General features: G+C 33.7%; 1 long non-coding RNA gene across 1 annotated transcript; it reads left to right on the top strand.

Moving 5' to 3' along the window:
• The first annotated feature begins 4,891 nt into the window (after positions 1-4,891).
• LOC114273406 (uncharacterized) lies at positions 4,892-16,266 on the top strand. The gene is made up of 5 exons (XR_003633067.2): positions 4,892-5,075; positions 5,206-5,288; positions 6,094-6,164; positions 14,315-14,404; positions 15,920-16,266. It is a non-coding gene; the product is annotated as an uncharacterized LOC114273406 (long non-coding RNA).
• The last annotated feature ends 626 nt before the right edge of the window (positions 16,267-16,892 follow it).

Raw genomic sequence — 16,892 nt, 5'->3', positions numbered from 1 at the left:
TAAAATAAACATTTAAAGGAAACAAAGAAAACTATATATTAAAAAAAAAATGTACAGAAACCAAACATAAAATATAATACAAAAGATAAATGAATTATAGAATTTTCAAGAAGTAAGACTTACAAATAAATTTTGTAAAATCTTTTCTATTCATATATTTTTTGTGTATAGTTTTTGTATTTCTAATCCCGAGAATGATATTAAAATAGTTTGCATTTCTTTCATTAGGTCCATCTAATAGTTTTACCAAACACAAATATAAAAAATTTCATAACACAAAAACAAGCAATTGTAAGACAAAGTATCTAAAAAAAATAAAAGTAACGTTCAATGATGATGTAAAAGCACACTTGACGTTTTAATTGGAAGTATAATCAGATAAATCGTCATAGAAGAAAAAGACAACCTTTATTTTTCATCACAACAATTACATAACTCTCTCTATATATATAATTTTAATGTCTCTCACTCTTTTACACGTCCAATTCTCTATCAATATTAGAATGAATGCATGACCAAAAAAATGAAACATTTGAGAAGACAAAGAAATGTGGTTTAAGACTTTCACTTGCTGAATTCTATTAATTAATAGTTATTAGGCTTCAATGATCAGGTTTATAATATTTGTTAGCCATTAAAACTGAGTTATTTCGTTTCATCTACATACACTTGATAATTTGAGAGTGGATACGTGTCAAACCTTTACACAAATATTTGGCACAATTTTTCAGCATTGTTAATGAAATGGGCAGTGTACTTTTTTTTCCCGCAATTACAACCTGCTATTTTTTAATATACAAATTATTTTTTACAGTGTAATTTTTTTTTACCAATTGCAACCTGTTATTTTTTTTTATAAGAATTTATATTTGTTTAAGATATTTTTTAAATATACAAATTATTTTTTTTTTAGATTTTAATGAAATGCACAGTTTAATTTTTTTTCTCCTCTTCTTCTTCTTCTTCTTCTGCTTTTTCTTCTTCTTTTTTTTTTCCACAATTGCAACCTGTTTAAGGGATATTTACCAATAAATCTCATCTCACAAATAGTATTCCAATTGGTCCCAAATTTTTTCTATTGATCCGTTAAGACCTATTAGTGGAAAGTTTCTTTTCGAGTGGTCCTATTTTTTATGTTGGTAGTGTTTTGATAGACAATTATACCTTTTTATTAATGTGACATGTATGATGTGATATTCCAATATGACATGTATCAATATCACACTCCAACAATGTGACACTCTAAAAGAATTAAAAACTCCTTAATATACTTTCTCTAAATGTGACAACGCAACGGCTATGATGTGACACTCTAAAACTTTCACTCTAAAAAAATAATTCTTTCTTAGTATACTTTTTTCAAACATGACAACGTGACAGGCATGACGTGACACTTCAAAAAAATAAAAACTCCTTAGTGTACTTTTCTCAAACGTGACAACGTAGCAGATATGATGTGACACTTAAAAAAAAATAAAAACTCTTTAGTGTACTTTTTTCAAGCGTGACAACGTGACAGGTATGATGTGACACTTCAAAAAAAATAAAAATTCCTTAGTGTACTTTTCCCAAACATGATAACGTGATAGGTATGATGTGACACTTCAAAAAAAAATTAAAACTTCTTAGTGTATTTTTTCCAAACGTGACATGTGACACTCTAACGTGGCGGGTATGATGCGACACTCTAAAAAAATTAAAAACTCTTTAGTATACTTTTTTAAAACGTGACACTCTAATATGGCGGGTATGATGTGACACTAAAAAACTCTTTAGTGTACTTTTTTTAATTGTGACACTCCAATGTGATGGCAAATGAGTCATTATACATCCAAAAAGACTAAATGGATCACACGAAAAAATATGGGACTATATAATTTACAAGTCCAAAATATGGGACTTATTGGTCAATCTCCCTATTTTTTAATAAGAATGTATATTTGTTTTAGATATTTTTTTAATATACAAATTATTTTTTTTAAGATTTTAAAGAAATGCACAGTGTAATTTTTTTTCTCTTTTTTTTTCCCCGCAATTGCAACCTGCTATTTTTTTTTTATATATAAAAATTTATATTTTTTTAGATATTTTTTTAATATACAAATTATTTTTTTACAGTGTATTTTTTTTTCTCTTTTGTTTTTTCGTAATTGCAACCTGCTACTTTTTAATAAGAATTTATATTTGTTTTAGATATTTTTTTAACATACAAATTATTATTTTTTTAGATTTTTATAAAAATAATTTAACAATCTCACCACTAACCATTGTGTATGGAAGAAGTCACTACAAAAAAATTAAGGTTGTAGAGACTAAAAATTAGGGACAATTATTTTTTAAGTACCAAATATTTTTGTTGCAAAAAGTGTCATTATTATATTTTTAGCAATGGAAATTAGACATTAGTGATGAATTATTATCTTTTTGAGACCAATTTTTTTTCTCAAAAAATAAATTATTTTGAGACCAAATTATATTGTCCCTGAAATTCTATTTATTAGTGACATTTTCTATTTTTGACTTTTCAAGACGACCTTTTAGCGACTATCCTTATGACGATAGAAATTGGTCTCTAAATGTATTTTGTTACAAAATTTTCACTTTTAGAGACCAAATATTTGGTCTTTAAAACTCTTATATGTTGTAGTGAGTTGAAAATGGTGCAGCAGTAGGTATGAGAGAAGTCAAAAAAGTTTGTGGATTTGAAGAAATTAATAAATGTTGAGGTTTTTTTTTAAATTAAAAAATTAAAAAAATTAAGATTGAGATTTTGGAGCTCCCATAAGACTTGTGGGTTAGAAACCCCATTTTTCTTATATAATATATAGATTACAACTATATAAAAATTATGTTTGTATGTGATTTTAATGACATTCATTGGTTAGAGAGTGAGGTTGTAACGCCCCAAAATAATTATAATAATCTATCTACAATATCCAATATATGACAATAACAATAATAGGGGTATCTTCCATTAAATCCAATATGATATACAAAAGGGAAACATATGCATCATACATTCATAAAGCCTAGTCCTGAATCTATAGCATGTGTTACAAGTTAAAAGAGAGAAAGGAAGATAAACAGATAAAAATGCCCTGAGGGCTTACATATTTCCAAGACGAGGCTTGGTTATAACAAAGGTGGATTTTAAGTCCAATCATTTAAAACCCTTGACTATACAAAACAAACACAACAAAAGAAGTTATTGCTCTAGATCCTCCCAAGCTAGTACATTGGCGGAGACATATCATCAGCACCTGAAATGTTTTTCCCACATAGGGTGAGCTGAAGCCTAATAGAGATAATCTCTAACAAAATAAATGAATCTTAATAAAGATATAAAAGTGAAATGCATATGCAATGCTCATGACAAAACAGTTTATATTTCTTTTTCAAAATCATGTCATGACAAAACAGTTTATATTTCTTTTTCAAAATCATGTCATGCTCGATTTATATCACGATTCTCAATATTCTTTACAATAGAAAGCAATGGGGATTCTCAACTGATACAGCCTTTCACGAATATTTCGTCCGTGGGAAACCGTCAAACGGCACCCATGTAAACGTTGCTTATATAAGCGCTATTATTGCCATTTTACAAATATTTCATCCACGGGAACTAGCACCCATGTATACACGCTTTTTTCGGGACTTTCACCTACACTACAACAAAATGCACCTTTGGCGACTAAATTAGCGACTAAAAAAATTTAGTCGCCAAAAGTTACAGAATTGGCGACTAAAATTTTTTTAGTCTGCAAAAGTACAATATTTAGCTACTAATTTTTTTTAGTAGGGGTCTATTGATTATTGGCGACTAAAAAAAATTTAGTCACTAAAAATTGCCAGAATTGGAGACAAAAAAGAATTTTAGTCGCCGTATATTGAGTTTTGGCTACTAAAACCATTTAGTCGCCGACTGAAAAATAAAAAATTATTTTTTACCTTTAGCGACTAAAATTTTGGTCGCCAAAAGTTTATTTTCAACGAAAAAAAGAATTTTAGTCGCTATATGTTGAGTTTCGGCTACTAAAATATTTAGTCGCCAAATAGAAAATAAAAAAAATTATTTTTTTACCTTTGGCGACTAAAATTTTGGTCGCCAAAAGTTTATTTTCAGCGACAAAAAAGAATTTCAGTCAATGTATATTGAGTTTTGGTGACTAACATTTTAGTCACTATTTGAGTTGATTTGGCTACTAAATAATTTAGTCGTTATTACTTACATTTTTGCCGACAAAATTTGAAATTAGTCGCCAAAGGTGCCAAAATTTTAGTGGGAAAATAAAAACCTATTGGCGCCCTCCCAGGTATTCTCCTCTGTTTAGGAATACAAAACACACACACTCTCTCTCTCTCTCTCTTACACACACACAATCAGTCACTACCAAATCTCACCTCACCTCACCTCACCACAGGCGCTTACCACTGGGAAGCATTCGACGTCGCACATTACCACCGCCATCGTCACAAATCGTCATCGTTGCAAATCACCACCGCCATTGCCGCAATACCAGGTTATATCTAGCTCTTTCTTTCAGTCTCGCGTTCTCTCTCATTCTCGCTCTCGAGCTTGCCGTATTCCCAAATCGTATAAAACTTGCCCTATCCCCTTTCACTCTTATTTCCCAAATCTGTCTTAATTTTGCTCTCTCTTTCTCTCTCTCTCTCTTTTTTTTCTCTCTCTCTCTATCGATTTTGCTCTAGATATTCCTCTCTCGATTTCGCTCTGTTTCTTGCTCTATAAATCGCCATGGTCGTCTAAATAAGAGGCCTCCAATGGTACGAACTCCCTCAACTTCTTTATCTGGTAATCTTTTCGTTCTCTTCCTTTCTCTCTCGGATCTCCTCTCTCTTTGTTTCTTCTTATTTTATGATTTGAATCTACTTATAGGGTTTGGATCGAAACATTAAAGGTATTTGGATGACCAGTTATGTTTTTATGAAATTTAATCTATTTCATTTTTTTTGTTGCATTTTATAGGTCTTTGGATTCATGAATTGGGATACTTACTGTTGGTGAGCATGGCTTTACTCATTTGCTTGATAATTTTGCCTATAATATTTTAGTAAGTTGTTTAGCTGTACACTGACGTATTTTTTGGACTTCAATAGTTGTTTTTGCTGAATTTCATTCTTGTTTTCTATTGAAGATACCTGTCTCCATATACTAATTTTAACATTTCTGGTTTGTTTCAGTACAAGGAAAACCATCAAAGGCAGTTGTGGATATCCAGTATTCAATGTAGCAACAAAATTTGTCCATAGCTAATCCAAAAAAGGTTGGATGACATACACACTTTGATTGTTAGTTTTTAATTTCATTTGTTTAAAATTTGTAGTTATTACAATCTTGTTTGTGTTACTATTAATATTATTTGTTTATTTTATTGGGGAGAATCACTGGATAAGATATTTAATGTTTTCACAAGCTAAGTTTTTGGATTTGTGCAGTATGGTGTATAGATTAGTGATGCAATATATAGAGGTGTTGCCATGTACTTGAGATGATTGTTTTGAGGCACTGTTTTTACTTGAATTACTGTATCTGACTATTTCTGAAGTGGACCTTGCTTATATTGGCACATATTTGGGAAATATACATTGGAATTGGCTGATACTTGGATAAAGATGCAGGGTAGATGGTTGTCCTGACTGCAACTGAAACATAAGTTAATGTTTTACTCCATTTTGCTTTCCTTTTCATTCTAAACTTTAATCAAAAATTATAATCCAAACATAACATTAATAATTGTAGTCTTATTGATCCAACAAACCTAACGCTTGTACCATACATTTATGCACTTCAACTAAATTCTACACAACTCTTGAAACCTTTTTGATATATATTTTTTTCATTTACAAATCAATATTATTTTATTGGGTAATGTTACTCAGGCCAAAAAAATTAGACTTACTTTTCAAACTTAATGATGTGGCAGTCTATTAGAATATTTAAGACAAATCTCTCTGTCTCTCATGTCTTCTTTAATTATTAACTAATTATCTTACTTACACATCTAGAAAGTGGGTTTAGAAAATGATCTTCTATATCATTTTCTTATTTTATTTTGTTTTATTTTACAGGGATTGAAGTCAAACCTGGCTCACCATACACTTGCCAACTTGATCCGGGAGTAAAGCTTCACATATCTCAGGTTTATTTTCCTTTCTCAAACTAATGCCTCTTTCCTGGATTCAACCATATATAGTCAACAAAACTCTGGTTTTAGATCCCAAATTTCTCAAGGCTTTATTTAATTTTTAAAAAATTTATGTATATATATATATATGTTACAATTTTATCTCTTGTTTTGTAAAAGACACCCTAAAAAAAAAACCAATATTTTAAAACTTAGATGTTATAGTTAATACAATAGATAATCAATTGAGTTAGCTCAATTGGCCTCTTTTGTGTACATTTTGACTAAGAGAGGTGGTAAGGGAAGGATGGAGGGAGAAAGGAGTGAAAACTGATTTTGAAAACAAGTAAAACACTTTTTTTTTTCTTTCAAATTTTTTTGAAAATTTGAGCATCAATATCATTTTTTTTAAAAGCAAAAACAGTATACTAATTAAGTTTTCTATTTATAATTTACAAACAAAATGAAAACATAAACAGAAAACTAAAATTTACCTAACGAGAAGGTTTCTTTGCTTAATTGGGTCTATTTGGTGTAGTTTATGTTGGAAAATTGGTTTACATAGGCTTATTTTGGGCCGATTTTGAGCCCAAAATTGAGTGGGCTCCGAACGTCTTTTGGGGTGGGTCCGAAGAGGTGAAGTGTTCCTTGCCGCGAGGCAGGTCACACGGTGAAGATGGTTCATCAAAACCATTTATGAGTGAATGGGAACATGATGTCATTTTCGGGTTCGTGGAATCGAACATTTAAGTTTTAAATGTGGGTTTCCTTGTGAGGCTTGTCCCACATTGAAACTTTAAGAGAGTTTTGTTGAATATATAAACTCTAGCCTACAACACTTGGGTTGGGCCCCAAGGGGCACCCCAAGTTTGTAGAAGGGAGGAGTTATGGACAAAGTGAACCATAGCCCAAACCACCACACACGCACACGCGCCCCGCTGCCGCCCGTGCCGGGCACAGGTGTGGGATGTGGGTCGGGTTGGTTTTTATATTAATTTTTTGCACAAAATTTAAATTTAATTTTATTTAATTAAAAAAATTGAATTATTTTTTTGTCTAAATTTATCTCCTTCAGTTCGAAATTCCTTAACAGTTTAAAACTATTTTTTCAATTTTTTAACTTCCACAAACTGCCCAGCAGTTCCGAGTATAACAGTCCAGCAGTTAGATCTGTTTGAATTTGAAGTATACCTGTTCATAACAGGTACATACCTGTTCACTTTCAAAACTGAATCTGTTGGACAGATTCATACCTGTTTGGACAGGGCTTTTTGTGCCTATAAATACCAACATTCCAGCAGTGTTAGAGAATCTGAAAATCAGTCTGCAAATTGTTTCTTTGCTATCCAGTATTTATTTTGTGCATTTTTCTTCATTTTAGTTTTAGAATTAAATTTCAGAGAGTAAGAACACAAGGTTCTAGTTCGCCGTACAAATTTGTGTGGAGTGCTACTACAAGTTTATGAAGATCATTGTATCTTGGGAGATAGACGCCACTTAACCGTAAGCACCGTAGCGGGACGAATCTGTCTTAAGGACAGAGTGTCACACACTCGACTTGGTCTTTTAATTTTTGTTTGGTTCGACAAAATAATTTTTGCAAGTTTTATTTTATTTTGTTTGAATTAGTTTGAATTTAGTTTATTTACACAGAAGATTGTTCCAACAATCTTAAGACAGATTCAAATTATTCTGTTTACAGAATTTTTCGTTTGATTTCCCTTTCTCATTTTTCTTTTAAGAAAATTATTTTCTGTGAATTTATAAAATAATATTCTGGTTGGAAAAACAAATAGTGATTATATGTTATTTGACAGATAGTAGTAATATACTCTCTATTTTCTTTAACAACTAGTAGTAATATACTGGTGTCAGTAACAATTCAGAATATATTTTTTTGAAATTTTGTCAGAAATTAATTTTGGTTTTCTTAATTTATTTCTGAGTGTTCATTAATTAAAAAAATACTGTGTTAGTTTTTTTTTTAATTATTGAAGTGTTTATAGGAATTTAATTTTCTGTGTGGAATTAATTTGGTTAAATAAAATTTTATTTTATTTCCAAATTGATTGAAAAATAAAAGTTACATTCTTGTTTCTTTTATTTTTACAGAATTTAATTCTGTGAATTTGGATTAATTTTCTGTGTAGTGTAAATTTTAATTATAATTTTATTTTATAATTTAGAATTGATGGCTACAGAAACTAATGCTCAAACAAGTACTACTGTGGTGGCTGCAATGACGCCAACCCCCTCTCCTGTTGTGACAGTATCGGTAAATCACGGTGAAAAGTCAGAGAAGTTCTCAGGAACTTACTTTAAAAGATGGCAACAGAAAATGTTGTTCTACCTTACAACTCTGAACCTGGCTCGTTTCCTCCGTGAGGATGCTCCTATTTTGAAAGAGGATGAAACCGACCGGCAAGTGGTTGTTGCGGTTGATGCCTGGAAACATGCTGATTTCCTTTGCCGGAACTACATCTTGAACGGACTTGACAACACATTATACAACGTCTACAGTCCTATCAAGACAGCAAAGGAACTTTAGGAGTCTTTGGAGAAAAAATACAAAACGGAAGATGCCGACTCAAAGAAATTTGTGGTTGGCAGATTCCTGAATTTTGTAATGGTTGATTCAAAAACTGTGATCAGCCAAGTTCAAGATTTCCAACTCATTCTGCATGATATTCACGCAGAAGACATGTCTCTCAGTGAATCCTTCCAAGTTGCAATCTTAATTGAGAAATTGCCACAAGACTGGAAGGAATTCAAGAACTACCTCAAACACAAGCGCAAAGAAATTTCTATAGAAGAATTAATTGTGCGTTTGAGGATTGAGGAGGACAACCGCAATTCTGAAAAGCGGGCTGGTAAGCATCCTATGGAGTCTATGGCAAATGTGGTGGAACATGCTTCAAAAACCAAGAAACGAAAGCCTTCTGGAGAAAGTTCATCACAAGGCTCTAAAGGGGAGGAAAATAAAAAGTACAAGTTTCATGGCAAATGTTACATCTGTGACAAAGAGGAACATTGGGCCAGAGATTGCCGTAGCAAAGGCAAAAGCAAAAGAAGAACAAGCAAGAAGCCTGCTCAAGCCCATATGACCAAAGTGGACAATATTTCCAACGGTATAGATGATATCAATCTTTCTGCTGTTGTTTCTGAGGCAAATCTTGTTGGAAATCCTAAAGAATGGTGGGTGGACACTGGTACTACTCGCCATATTTGTGCCAACAAAAAGATGTTCACATCTTATTCTACAATGGACAATGGTGAACAACTTTTTATGGGCAACTCCTCAACTTCCAAAGTTGAAGGACAAGGAAAGATTATACTCAAGATGACATCTGGAAAGGAACTCATTCTCAACAATGTGCTGCATGTACCAAACATTCGCAATAATCTTATTTCCGGATCTTTGTTAAGTAAGAATGGTTTTAGGCTAGTATTTGAGAGATAAATTTGTACTTACTAAGAATGGGATGTATGTGGGAAAAGGTTACATGTCTGATGGCCTTTTCAAGTTAAATGTAATGACAGTTGTACCCTTAGTTATTAATAATAATACATCTTCTTCTTACTTGCTTGAGTCTTCAAATTTATGGCGTGGTAGACTAGGACATGTTAATTATGGATCTTTGCGTAGATTAATTAATATGGAATGTTTACCTAAATTTGACATTGATTCAAATCATAAATGTGAAATTTGCGTTAAGGCAAAATTATCTAAAACTCATTTTCATTCAATTGAAAGAAGTACGGAACCACTTGAACTAATTCATAGTGACATTTGTGATTTTAAATCAATTCAAACTAGAGGTGGGAAAAAGTATTTTATCACTTTTATAGATGACTATACTAGATATAGTTATGTTTATTTAATGCGAACCAAGGATGAAGTTTTGAAAACTTTCATTCAATATAAGAATGAAGTTGAGAATCAACTTGGTAAGAAAATCAAAAAACTAAGAAGTGATAGAGGTGGTGAATATAAATCACCTTTTGGTGAATTTTGTAAAGAATATGGAATAATTCATCAAACCACTGCTCCTTACTCACCTCAGCAAAATGGAATTGCTGAAAGGAAAAATAGGACTTTAAAACAAATGATGAATGCCATGTTAATAAGTTCTAGATTACCTCAGAACTTGTGGGGGAAAGCAATACTTTCTGCTAATTATATTTTAAATAAAGTATCCCAAAAGAAAGTAAATCAAACACCTTATGAAATGTGGCATGGTAGAGTACCATCTTACAAATATTTAAAAGTGTGGGGATGTTTGGCTAAAGTGGCTATTCCTAGTCCTAAAAAGTCTAAGATAGATCCTAAGACCATTGATTGCATTTTCATTGGTTATGCTAAGAATAGTAGTGCATATCGGTTTTTGATTCATAAATCAGAACATACCGAAATGCATGTAAATACTATTATTGAGTCACGGAATGCATCTTTCTTTGAACATGTATTTTCAAATAAGATTGGATAAGAGACTAGTAAAAGATCTCATGATGCTATTACTAGTCAGGATCATGAACAAGATCAAGAACAAGAGTTAGATCAAAATGAGGGAGAGGGACCTAGGCGTAGTAAACGTGCTAGAACCTCAAAATCTTTTGGTCCAGATTTCTTAACATTTTTGTTAGAAAATGAGCCTTTAACTGATAAAGAGGCTATGTCCAGTCCTGAAGCTCCTTTATGGAAAGAAGCTATCAATAGTAAAGTTGAATCCATCTTGCAAAATCACACTTGGGAATTGGTGGATTTGCCACTAGGTTGTAAACGTCTTGGGTACAAGTGGATTTTCAAAAGAAAATTGAAAGTAGATGGATCAATTGACAAATACAAGGCAAGACTTGTGGTCAAAGGTTTTAGACAAAAAGAAGGTCTTGATTACTGGCACTTACTCACCGGTTACTAGAATAGCATCCATTAGAATGTTAATTGCCATTGCATCTTTATACAATTTAGACATTCATCAAATGGATGTAAAAATCGCTTTCTTAAATGGTGAGTTAGATGAAGAAATTTACATGGAACAACCAGAAGGTTTTTCAGTTTCAGGAAAAGAAAAGAAAGTGTGTAAATTGGTTAAATCATTATATGGTTTAAAACAAGTGCCAAAGCAATGGCATGAGAAATTTGACAAGGTAATGATGTCAAATGGATTCAAAATTAATGAGTGTGACAAATGTGTTTATATTAAAAACACAAACAAAGGTTATGTCATTGTATGTCTTTATGTAGATGATATGCTCATCATAGGTAGTAATAATGATATGATTAAAACCACCAAGAAAATGTTGAATAAACATTTTGACATGAAGGACATGGGCATTGCTGATATAATTCTTGGTATGAAAATTACCAAACCATCATAAGGTCATGCTTTGTCACAATCTCATTACATTGAGAAAATACTTGACAAATTCAGCAAAGATGATGATCATCTTGCTAGAACACCTGTAGATGTTAATTTGTTTCTATCTAAGAATGTACAAGAAAGTATTTCTCAATTAGAGCATGCCTAAATTATTGGAAGCTTAATGTACTTGATGAACTGCACTCGCCCAGATATAGCTTATACAGTAAGTAAATTAAGCATATATACGAGTAATTCGGGAGTAGAACACTATAAAGCAATTATAAGGGTTCTAAGATATCTTCGATTTACTCGTAACATTGGGCTGACTTATACTAGATATTCAACAGTATTTGAAGGTTACTGTGATGAAAATTGGATATCGGATACTAGAGATTCAAAGTCCACCAGTGGGTATGTCTTTACTCTTGGTGAGGCAGCTGTATCTTGGAAATCTTCCAAACAGGGCAACTGTATCTTGGAAATCTTTCAAACAAACTTGTATTGCTAGATCTACTATGGAATCATAATTCATAACTTTAGACAAAGTAGGGGAAGAGGCAGAATGGCTTCGCCACTTCTTTGAAGATATTTCAATTTGGCCAAAACCGGTGCCTGCTATATGCATACATTGTGATAGTCAATCAGCAATTGGTAGAGCACAGAGTCATATGTATAACGGTAAGTCTCGACACATTCGTTGTCGACATAATACCGTGAGATAACTACTCTCTAATGGAATTATTTCCATTGAATATGTAAAGTCTAAAGACAATATAACGGATCCACTAACTAAAGGGTTAGCAAGAGAGTTAGTTGAGAATTCATCGAGGGGAATGGGACTTAAGCCTATTAAATAAGAGTTACCACAACGGCAACCCAACCTAGTTGACTGGAGATCCCAAAATCTAGGTTAAAAGGGACAACCGAGTTGCGATTGACTCAGAAGGATCACTAGGGAGTCCAACTCCTACCCATTTCTATGATGATATAGTGATGTCTGCAGTGTTTTTAGGTTAAGTAATACTTTCAATGATTCTTATATCTAGGTATACCTAATGGAGTATGACAGGATACTCTTCATAAGAATCACCTATATGAGTGTGAACTGGGTCGGTTCTATGAGATTTATGAAGGGCAACAATTCTCTAGAGCACTCATAAAAGACCAGGTTGTTTAGGGCCAAAATGAACACAATAGTGAGAACTAAACTGTGTCTAGGAAAATACTGTGTGAGTTCTATTGTCTTGGTTTACACAAACGGCTGAACAGTTCAAGACATCATGTTCACTGGTTAGCTAGTAAATCCGATAGTGTCTCACAAGGGAAGGTTTAAAGCCAAAAGCTACCTATCCTTTGCAGAATATTTCCAATTTCTGTACTCTTTGTATTTAGATCATGTTGTTGTATTTTTTCTCCGTCAAATTCTATTCATATGGGGGATTGTTGGAAAATTTGTTTACATAGGCTTATTTTGGGCCGACTTTGAGCCCAAAATTGAGTGGGCCTCGAATGTCTTTTGGGGTGGGTCCGAAGAGGTGAAGTGTTTCTTACCGCGTGGCAAGTCACACGGTGAAGACGGTTCGTCAAAACAATTTATGAGTGAATGGGAACATGACGTCGTTTTCGGGTTCGGGAATTGAACATTTAAGTTTTAAATGTGGATTTCCTTGTGAGGCCTATCCCACATTGAAACTTTAAGAGAGTTTTGTTGAGTATATAAACTCTAGCCTACAACACTTGGGTTGGGCCCCAAGGGGCATCCCAAGTTTGTAGAAGGGAGGAGTTATGGACAAAGTGAACCATAGCCCAAACCACCACACACGAGCGCGTGCCCCGCCGCCGTCGGTCCGTCCGCCCATGCCGGGCGCGGGTGTGGGATGTGGGTCGGGTTGGTTCTTATATTAATTTTTTGGACAAAATTTATTTTAATTTTAAATAAAATTAAATTTAAATTTTGTGCCAAAAATTGAATTATTTTTTCGTCTAAATTTATCTCATTCAGTTCGAAATTCCTTAACAGTTTAAAACTGTTTTTTTTCAGTTTTTTAACTTTTACAAACTGCCCAGCAGTTCCGGGTATAACAGTCCAGCAGTTAGATCTGTTTGAATTTGAAGTATACCTGTTCATAACAGGTACATACCTATTCACTTTCAAAACTGAATCTGTTGGACAGATTCATACTTGTTCGACAGGGATTTTTGTGCCTATAAATACCAACATTCCAGCAGTGTTAGAGAATCTGGAAATCAGTCTGCAAATTATTTCTTTGCTGTCCAGTATTTATTTTGTGCATTTTTCTTCATTTTAGTTTTAGAATTAAATTTCAGAGAGTAAGAACACAAGGTTCTAGTTCGCTGTACAAATTTGTGTAGAGTGCTACTACAAGTTTGTGAAGATTATTGTATCCTGCGAGATAGATGCCACTCAGCCGTAAACACCGTAGCGGGGCGAATCTATCTTAAGGACAGAGTGTCACATACTCGACTTGGTCTTTTAATTTTCGTTTGGTTCGACAAAATAATTTCTGTAAGTTTTATTTTATTTTGTTTGAATTAGTTTGAATTTATTTTATTTACACAAAATATTGTTCCAACAGTTTATTATAAGTTAAAAGTTGATAATAAAAAAATATAGGTCAGTATCCCTTCACTAATTTTCAGATAATCAATTTTTTAAACTTATTTGAATTATTTAATATTTGATAAACTATAAGTAAAAGTTATACTAAACAATTTAATACAAATTTTCACAATAATAAACCAATCTATTGAAATTTGGTTTTGATTGATGTGATCAAACAGGCAACACTTGGCCTTGGTTCATCTACAAGGAGAAGCATACTTAAAGGTGCTCCAAAAGATAAGTGTGCAGTGTTCTTGTGTTCACTAATGGTAGGGGCGGGGCGGGGCGGGGCGGGGCCGGGGATCACCTTCCCCGTCCTCGATCCCCGATGATAAGAATGTCCCCGGCCACGGCCTCGATCCCGATCCCCGACGGGGAACCTATTACCATCCCCATCCCCGTCCCCTAACGGGGATCGGGTTTCCCCGACCCCGAAAATTCCCCGGATCAAAAAAAAAAAAAAAAAAAAAAACAACAACAACTATTCAAACAACATCATCAACAACAATATCATCAAACAACATCAACAACACACAAATTTGAGTAAAGAGAGGTAGATCTAAGTAGAGAGAGAGATAGATCTAGCTGTAATCTAATATATATATATGTGTGTGTATATATAACACAGAGAAAGAGATGCGGAAAGGTCGGGCGGCGGAAGAGATCGCGGAGGAAGGCAGCGAAGGAGATCGGCATGACGGCAGAGGAGGGCGGTGGAGGAGTGGCGCTGTGAGATCGGTGGTGGAAGAGCGGCGCTGTTAGATCGGCGGAGGAGGGGCACTGTGAGATCGGCTCTTCTCTCTCTCTCCTCATTTTTCTCACGCGAAATGAAGCCGTGTGTGAGAGGAGAGAGGATTTGAGATGGGAGAGAGAGAGATCTGAAATAAGGGAGATGAGAGGTGTGTTCTGGTTTTCGGATTGTGAGATGAGTTCTGAGATAATAGAGAGAGAGAGAGAGAGAAGTATATATTATATGAGTACAGATATAATATTATATTATATTAGGTTTATTATTATTTATGTTGAGTATAGAAAGTAGTTGGTTCTGTCCCTTCTAGTCAACACAGAGTATAGATATAATATAATATTATATTATATTAGATGAGTGTATTATTTTAGATTTGAAATTAGAGAGGGAGAGGGAGGCGGGGAGAAACAACGGGGAACGGGGCCGGGGCCGAACCACTTATCACCGTCCCCGGCCCGAAAATGAGTGGGGATTTTTTTTTTAATACCGTCCCCGGCTCGTCAGGGGTATTTTTCGGGGAAACACCGTGTTAATCGGGGTCGGAGGGTCGGGTCCCCATCGGGCCGGGTTTAAATTGCCATCTCTATAAGATAGTTTCAATGTGATGTAAGTCAAGAATGAGAGTTGAGGGAAGTGATAAATCTGTGTGAACTAATAACTATAGCGACGGTTGGAATGGAGGTAAGAATATATAAAGAATAGTGGTCTAAAAACTGCAGCTATAGAACCTTATTAAATCTCCTCACTTGTTTGGTGCCTAAACGATATACTTGGGGAATGGGAACATGGTTTTGGTCATTTGGTATAGATTGAATTCCTGAATTTACAATACTATTAATTTGTTGCTTGAAGCCATGTTGAAAAATGTAGCAATGTGGCAGGAGGCTAGAGTTTTTGGGCCAGTTCAGTATTATTCTTATCTCTCTCTCTTGTTTAGCATCTCGCTTATGATACATTGGTTGCTATATCCTGTAGCATCTCTCTCTCTTAACCGTCTTTATTATTATTATTATTATTATTATGTTTATTTGAGCAGGAAAACTCAATGGCTCTGGCATTGTGGAGTAGCTTAAAGGGCAGCATGGTATATTGAGACATTGTATTGAATAGCTAACGGCAGTTGAATCATCAAGAACAAATCTTGTGTCTTATCTCAAAGAGGCTCTTCGGGAGCAAGTTGGCTATCATATCTTTGAAACTATGTGTTTTGAATTTCTTTCCCCTATATCCATCTTTCTTTGTTCTATATCTTTTGTGATGGAAAGTATCACGATTTTGTTATCAGGAATTCAAACTGGATTAAATCGTCAATCAATTTCAGGTAATTTTGTTGCCTCATGGTTTGGCTCTTTTTGTGTGGATTATAACTTGGTTATTTTTTCTTTGAAATTGGGTTAAGCATAGGTTATTACGTATTTTGCATGTGTAAAAGTGAGAATATTCATGAGGTCAGTGTGAATTGGCAAAAGATCGGTGAAATATCACAACTCAGCACCCAATAGGTGAACTTGCTTTGCTCTTTATGCAACCAGCCAAACTTGGCAAATCAAAATTTTATTCCGTTCATGGAGGTATGGAAGAATGGCTTAAGTCATTAGTTTGCTACATGGACATAAAAGAAGATTGTAGATTAAATGATTAGTTTGAGAGGATAAGCTGATCTAAATGGTAGGCAATGGCCCTACAAATTAATTCAGCCTTATGTTACCAACAGAGTTGTTTGATAGTGGAAATATATGTAAATAGCATCATACTTTGCCTTTAGTTATGCATCATTCAATTGCCAAACAGATAGAAATCTAATGAAAAAAATAAAAAAACAATTCAAACTCTAGCCTAAAGATTAGTGCAAAATAGTTTAGAGTGGGAAATTATATAGCAAAGCATAGCTAGGCCATAGGCTTTAGAGTAGCTGCTGTAGTCTGTTATGAGTCAAAGATAATGCAAACTGTTGTGGATAGAATACACAGGATTCCCACAGACGATGAAGTTGAGAAAGAGGAGAGTTA

This window comes from Camellia sinensis, chromosome 11 (assembly GCF_055761805.1).
Source record: "Camellia sinensis isolate YWXY chromosome 11, ASM5576180v1, whole genome shotgun sequence".
NCBI classification, from domain to species: domain Eukaryota; kingdom Viridiplantae; phylum Streptophyta; class Magnoliopsida; order Ericales; family Theaceae; genus Camellia; species Camellia sinensis.
The sequence above is the reverse complement of the archived record's forward strand: the minus strand, read 5'-3'. Positions and strand labels throughout refer to the sequence as shown.